This window comes from Nicotiana tomentosiformis, chromosome 2 (assembly GCF_000390325.3).
Source record: "Nicotiana tomentosiformis chromosome 2, ASM39032v3, whole genome shotgun sequence".
Classification (NCBI taxonomy): Eukaryota; Viridiplantae; Streptophyta; class Magnoliopsida; order Solanales; family Solanaceae; genus Nicotiana; species Nicotiana tomentosiformis.
Window position 1 is genome coordinate 26,817,450 of NC_090813.1, and position 8,656 is coordinate 26,826,105.

An 8,656-nucleotide genomic window follows, 5' to 3' on the forward strand; every position below is an offset into this window, starting at 1 on the left:
AAAAAATGTCTGTTTTATATTATGAAATAATATATATAGTTTTGAAATTTTCATTTTACTCTTAGTAACATACTTTAATGGGCATAATAATTTCATGATATGTGTAAAACTAGTGTTAACTTCATCTTCGATGAACTACCAGTCACATATACTGCCATTTCTCCCACCATGTTTTTCACATTACACATGTCCAATCTCTTCGTTATTGATTTGCATGCAAAGAGAGCAATATATGGTACTACTTGGGTTTTAACAGTCGGCAACTATTATTTGTAAATCATCTCATTTTATCACTTATACTACGGGTATTACTTACGAAGATCCATTCTTTTATTAATTCCTTAGCACCAAGGGAGACATTCATCTCCGTAATTCAAAATAAATTTTAAATTACAACTATTTACAAGAGGCCATGGTAAAAATTATACGGAGTATATTCTTTTTTGGGAAAACTATACACTCTAAAAATTAAAATAGCCCGCAATTTTTTTTTTTTTGTATATTAATATATACTCTATAATATAAAAAATATGCATATTTTATGCATAATCAATATATATTTTTTGCGTATTAGTTAGCGGATATAATTTATTTTTGACCGACCGGCGGCCAAATGGGTAACTTGGCCTTCTTTTTTGTAAGTTTCTTTTGTCGCCGGTCCAAATCAGGTGATTTAAATCAGATTGTATAATAACAGATTTTCCTTGAACTCAACGTGTATCAGTCATTGCTCTCCAGTTTTGGGACGTGATCGTATTTTTGGGCCTCAAAATACATTTTTTCCAAAAAAGAGAGGAAATATAACGGCAAAAAAATAAAATGAGAATATCAATTTCCACAAAACATACTGTTTCATTTGCGGTGGCGTACAATGGTGGCATACAAATTTATATACGTAACTTTCTTGGTTGGGTAGAAAGCTTATGTGAAAGCAACAATTAAATTGACAAACTATCTGCCATTGTTAAGTCCATCCTACAAGGTTTAGAATTAAAGGCAAAAATGCAATTGAAAAATTTTAGAAGTCGGCACTTGAAAATTTTCAATAATAAGTATATAACTACATTTGGCACAAATCACAATCCCAATTAACAAACCTTTCCCTTTTCTTAATACCGTAATAGAACACGTACCCTAACAGACTCTAGCTTTAGACTGCCATTATTGTGAGACCATAATTATTTTTAAATAAAAGGACCACAATTAGTCTTAATCGGTTAACATAAAAATGTAATTTAAAAAAAAAGATTACGTGATTGGTCAACTTTTATAAAAGTAGGATAAAGTCCAAAGGTTCATGTGCATTCCGTGAAATATAGTCACAAATAATCGAGGAACAAAGTTTACCACTAGATCTAATAATTAAAGAACTTAATTTGAAACAAAAAAAGCTGGAGTTTTTAAATCCATTTGGCAAATATATATATATATATATATATATATATATATATATATATATATATATATATATATATATTATGGTATGAGAATTTAATTATACAAAAAATTTGGTTTCTTTTATCTTCTAAAATAATTTACAATGTTCCTCGCGTGAAAATAACATGTCTGCACTAAACATGCTTTATTCTTTAATTTTTTTAAAAAAGGTGAGAATATTAAAGAACTCGTGCCAAATATCTTTACATTAGAAGTTTTTTGGTGCATATATCCCTGAAAAGCATGTGGAATAAGAACTTTGTGGTGATTGGAGAATAGTAATGTGTTAATTTTCTTATAATTTCATTTTCATTAATCTTAAGTGTAACTTCTACCCAATATTTTCCTTCAACTCCCTAGCACACTATTCAATCCAAAAAGTCCGAACCACTATTATTAACCTCTACGCCTACTTCGGTATCACAGAATCCGAGTTTTTAGGAAAAATTTTACGGTGCCTTACACTACCCCAACTGGCGGAGCTGCTGGAGTCTGATACTGGGGAGCCATCTGCTCTGGAGTGTGAGTAGTGGGAGTCTGTTATCCTCCCCAGCCTGAGAGATGGCTGGTGCCACAGGAAATGCACCGGCCTGGGCCACACTCTCCATAAGGCCCACCAAACAGACTAGAGCATCCTGAAGAAGTTGAGCCCAAGATTTATAGGTCCATTTGAGGTGTTGAGACGAGTTGGGGAGGTTGCTTATGAGCTTGCATTGCCTCCCAGTCTATCGGGAGTTCATCCGGTTTCCATGTATCTATGCTCCGGAAGTATCATGCCGACCTGTCACATGTGTTGGACTTCAGCACAGTTCAGCTAGATAAGAGTTTGGGTTATGAAGAGGAGCCAATTACCATTGTTGATAAACAGGTTCGCCATTTGAGGTCCAAAAGGATTTCTGCAGTAAAAGTATAGTGGAGGGGCCAACCAGTCGAGGAAGCGACTTGGGAGGCCGAGGAAAACATGCGGAGCAGATATCCATACTTATTCGGCACTCCAGGTACAATTCTAAACTCGTTCGAGGACGAACGTTTGTTTAAGAGGTGGAGAATGTAATGACCCAACCGGTCATTTTGACTTTTAGAACCCCGTTTCCTAAAATAAAACTTCTCGTATGTGCTTTTATTAATTTATGACTTGTGGGGATGGTTGGTTCGGGATTTGAAAGTGTTTGGGCTGAAATCGGAACACTTGGTTCCTTAAGTTAGCCTTAAAAGGCCAAGTTTGACTTCGGTCAACATTTTGAGAAAACGACCCCGGAATCGGGATTTGACTGTTCCAAAAGGTTCGTATGATGATTTCGGACTTGAGCGTATGTTTGAATCGGGTTTTGAATAAGCCGAGAGTATGTTGGCGCTTAATAGTGAAAACTCAACTATTTGAAGGTTTAAAGTTCTTTAAATTTGGTTTGAAGTAGGTTTTTGAGTAATTGAATTCCGTTTGGAATTCTGAGTTTGGGAATAATCCCGTATAGTAATTTAAGACTTGCACGCAAACTTTCGTGTCATTCCGAGTAGTTTAAGTATGTTTCGGCGCGTTGGTAGTAAATTGAAGAACTTGAAGTTCTTAAATTTGAATTAATTTAGTTTGGGGTATGATTTTTAGATTTGATATTGTTTTACACGTTCTGAGAGTTCGAGTGAGTCCGCTTTATGATTTTAAACTTGTTGGTATGTTCGGGCGGGGCACCGGGGGCTCCGAGTGTTAACCGGACGAGGAGCGGACCAAGTTAGAAATTTGGAGCCAAAGCTTAAGCTTCCAGTTTCTGCTGCAACCGCATCTGCGCTTGGGAAGCCGCAGATGCGAAAAAAGGGAAAGGCTGGCACTGACCGCAGAAGCGACCAAGGAAGCGCACCTGTGAGCCCGCATGTGCGAAGACCATGACCGCAGAAGCAGAAAGGGCGCAGGTGCGATGGGCGTAGCCGCAGAAGCGGGACCGCATATGCGATCACAGCTCCGCAGGTGCGAAAATCACTGTTGGGCAGAACCTTAAAATGGACGAATCTCAATCCATTTTTATTCATTTTTCTTCCATGTTTGGGCAATTTCAGAGCTCTTTGAGAGGAGATTTCAACTAGCAATTTGGAGGTAAGTTAATTCTACACACCTCGAGTTAAATACATAGATTATGAGTATATTATAACTAGTAAATCTTAGAAATCAAGGATTTAGGTGAAAACCCTAGTTTTTTATAAAAACGAGATTTTAACCACGAAAATGGTTATGGAATTGGATAGAAATTATATATTTGAGTTCTTGAGATTATGGGTAATGTTTTCATCTAAAAATTTCCGAAATCCGGTCACGTGGGCCCGGGATAAATTTTTAGAATTTTACCATTTTGGATAGGGTAATTTATTTAATAGATGAATTTTGAATTATTGAACATATATTAATTATTGTGTATAATATTTGGATAGCTTCAGATTTTTCGGCATCGAATCGAGAATTTTACGCGACGCGGTAATCAGAAAGTGGACTTTGAGACAAGGTAAGTCTCTTGTCTAATCTTGTGAGGGAGAAATTACCTCATAGGTGATTAAATTAAATAATTATTGCTAATTGTGGGGGTTACGTACGCACGAGGCAACGAGAGTCCATGCGTAGCTACTATTAGTGCTAAAGTCCGGGTAGTTTGGGACTCAAAGCATGAATTACTTGTGTAAATTGTATTCTTTGTTTAATTAATATTAATTGATATATATGAATATATTGTGAATTATTTTTTTTATTTTTTTTAATAAAAATATTAAAGGATGAAAATCTCATACGCTTAATTTTCTGTTTAAATTAATTAATTGTTAAGAGAAATTATTCTTCCTCCCGAATTTATCTTATAATAAATATACTCTCCTTCCAGAGGTGCATAAGAAAATATTCTCCTTTCTTGTGGAGCGGGCCGAACGTCTCGGCAGGATAGATGCATCTATGGATCGTGCCACACGGCCCTCGGCAGTGTACACGAAACTCTGGATCGGGTCGTACGACCTCGGCAGAAATCGTGCTTAATAATAATAATTACACGATACTTTGATAGTTTATTTCAGGTTGCGAAGCTAATTGATAAATTGGAGAATCCTTGGAATTTAAAGAATTATTATTTCTGCTTGCTAAGGAATTATTGGTTATTCCTGTAAATGAGATTAATTGATAAATCGAAAATTATTTGAATTGAAGAAATTTAATTAATATATTGAGAATTGTTGCATTTGAATGAATTTGATTATTTCTACTGGTTAAATAAATTATTGTAAATACTGTAAATCATGTTGATTTAGATATTCTAGTTTTATTTCAATTATTATTATTGACCCATAGTGAGTGTCAAAGTCGGTCATCTCGTCTCTACCACTTCGAGATTAGGCTTGATACTTACTAGGTACACGTTGTTTACGTACTCATACTACACTTGCTGTACTTTTTGTGCAGGACCTGAGGCAAGTACTAGCGGGGGACCTATCGTCTTACACCCACATTATCCAGGGGCATAGTGGTGAGCTGCCTTTCTGAGTCGTTCTGTAGCTACCAGTGTCTCTCCTTGTATTTTTTATTCTATCTATTTTTATTTCAGATAGTAGTAGAGGTTTTGTATAATCTACTAGATACTCATACACTTGTGACACTAGGTCTTGGCACACACATTGATATAATTTGGTGTCTTATATTTTTTTCTTAAATTCAAATTTTAACGATATATATCTAATTTATTAGTTGGCTTGCCTAACTATGGTGTTGGGCGCCATCACGGCCTATAGGTGAAATTGGGTCGTGACATGTATTAAGATGAAGATATTTGAATCTGAATACACATCTGAATATTAAGATGTGTTTTAAGATCTGAATACTAAATGATTAACATTGTTTGATTTTTAAACATCTGAATATATACAACAACAACAACATACCCAATGTAGTCCCACAAGTGAGGTCTGGGGAGGGTAGAGTGTACGCATATCTTACCCCTGCCTTTAAAACGACAGAGATATTGTTTTTATATATATATATATATATATATATATATATATATATATATATATATATATATATATATATATATATATATGTGTGGGGGGGGAGGGAAGGGGGGGAGGGGGCTAACAGAGGTACTTGTGAGTGCCGACTAGCGGCGGTGGTTGGTGGTATTTTTGGTTGATGATGGTGGTTCTAGGTAGTATCTAGTGGTGATTGGCAGCGATAGCGATTATGGTTGAGGATGGTGGTGGTGAGTGGTGATAGTTAATAATGGTGGGTGGTAGCTGGTTGGGGTTGTGATTGAGAAATATGATGGTGGGTGGTTGTAGTTTATATTGGTGGTCGGTGTCGGGTATGGTTATTGATGGTGATAGGGTGGTTGGTGATATGGTAGTTGAGGTGAGTGAGTGTGTAGTTATGGTTGAGGATGATGGTGGTGGGTCATGGTAGGGTGGCAGCTATGGTTGGGGATAGTGGTAGTTAATAATGGTAGGCGGTAGCAGCAGTTAATAATGAATGTGGATGATAGCATCTTAATGAAATTAAGTCCTTATTATAGATCTTAATCATACAGACCTATTCAGACCCATTAAGTGGTTGTGAAGTAAAAAAAATAAACACACTTAATAATTAAGATCTGAATGATTAAGATTCAGATTATAAAAACATACACACTTTATGTCTCAGATCTGAATGATTAAGATTCAGACCTCCATTAAGTACAAACAAATGAGGCATAAATCTATAACATTTTATTGCTTATAATGAAAGTAAACCCAAAAAAATCATGAAAAGGGCATGAGGTGATTTTCAGAATTATTTGCACTATTACAATGTTTATGTATAACAAAGAAAAAGTAACATATACAATGGGGAATTACTTGCATTATTACAAGGTTTATGTATAACAAAGAAAAAATAATTTATAATACCTCTTAAAGTTTATGTGAACTCACATGTTGTACTTACTCTATGTATACGGGTAAAACCGAGCTCGATATTCGATCGAGCTTCCGAACTCCCTGATTAGGCCAGGGTCGAAATATCTGTGATTGGGTGAAGTCGAGCTCGAAGATCGATCTGACGTCTAACACCATCGGCCAAGATCGGCACATGGTGATTATGATCGAACCCAAAGCATTGTCAAAGTTAGCCATCGAAACCATCAGATTTGCCTTCGAGTTTACCGAAGGCGTAACCGGTACTACTTCTAACGGCTTCGAAGAAAGATTTGCCAACTCATCCAACAGGGGTCCTTAATTCTCGCCAATAACCAGTCATTATGGCAAAAATTACGGAACAACTCAAAAAGAGAACTAACGGTCAACAAGTCAAGGACTTTTGCCTTTTATAGAACAATAAAATAATACCTTAACAGGCAGATCTCTCTTAATATATAAAGGGGACTTGACAATTCATTAGCAATATGGTAACATACTCTCATAAGCAATACATTACCATTAAACTTATTTCTTTGCTATCTCGGTGTCAATCAAAGTGCGTTCAACTCAAGGGTGACTTGCATTCTTAGGCTGAATTCATCCAATTCCTGTGGTTTGTAGTTATTTTATCGCTATTTAGTTTAATTGCAATCTAATTTATCGCTTTGTATCAAGTTAATCCATATGTCCTTATGACCACTAACAAATTCAATTGTTATCCGATTTTTAGGGTAAATAGTTTGGCATCCACTCTGGAGCTAAGGATAATAGTAATTATTTGATACAAATCTCTATAACACACACTACTTTATACTAGGGTTGTTCATTTGGATCGGATATCCGAAATCCGAACCGATCCGCTCAATTTTGGATTTCGGATATTTGGATCGGATTTTGAATTGTGTTTATTAAAATCTTGGATATTCGAATCTGATTCGGATTGGTATAATAGTAACCCGATCCGATCCGAAATCCGAAATTATTAGGGCATGTATAAATAATAAACTTTAACTTCGGATAGTGAGTACTTCCTTTACATCTTCCTCCAAGTTATTACCTTTACAATTGCTGGATTTAGCTATATTGACACCATAGTACTCTTATAATTGCAGAAACGTGAATGTTTCTTACTGTATTGCCTCTTTTACAAAGAAAATATACATACGAGTTTGCAACTTTGAGGCATAATAATTCGATCCGAAATCCAAAAATCCAATCCGATCCAAACTTTAAAATCCGATCTGATTCGATATTAATTCGGATCAGATTTGGATTGCATTTTGTAGAATCCGAAATCTGAAATCCGAATCTGAAATGTGCTAAATCTGATTCGATTCGATCCATGCACAACCCTACTTTACACTTGCTCTTCGAAGTGTCTTTGATTTCGGGCTAAAAATGACAAACTCTCAATTAGCACCCCCTACATATCGACAACAAATCCGGTCATCAAGGTGAGAATAACAACATGGCACCCGGGAACATTGGGCCACCCACTGATCCCGTTGGAATTTGGACCGAGGATCCGATTGATGTTAATTCTCATATGGCTATCGAAGCAAACCTGCCTACCGACCCCGAAAATAGATTTCGTGATGGGGCCCGATCGACAGCTCGAAACACACAAAACAATGAAGAAGACGGAATTAGACTACGGATGATTTTCGAAATACTGCAAGGTCAACAGGTGGCGATAGCTCAGTTACAGAACCAAAGCCAGGCATCGAGCAGGGTTAAACCCGATCCGCCCCGTGAAATCACCCGCAGAAATGAACCGGGCGCAGTAAGTTTAAATGAACAAGAATCAGGTACTAACCCTGAGATTATAAAGATGCTCGAGGAGTTGACAAGGCGGATAGAATCAAGGAAAAATAAAATCGAAGCGAACAATAAAAAGGTGGAAACCTACAATTCCAGGATAGATCAAATCCAGGAGCACCTCCGATATTAAAAGGACTGGATTCCAAGAAGTTCGTGCAAAAACCTTTTTCTACGAGCGCGGCTCCGAAGTCGATCCCCAAGAAATCTTGTATGCCCGAACTACCTAAGTATATGAAGAAGAAAAACATGTTCATTTCCAATGTCTCTTATTAGTGCTCTTCCTACTCTATCTTTAGTACGGATTTCCCTTCTTCTTTTCACATTGTCAGGTCACTCCTCAATTGTCTGTCTGCTATTGCAAGTACTATTCTTTTTCCTTTTATAAATTTCCTTTTTGTTTTGTGAGGGAAGGGGAAAGGAACGAATCAAGTTATTGCATGGCAATAACACAGTTAACCCGAATCAATTAGGGCACGAATATAAATAC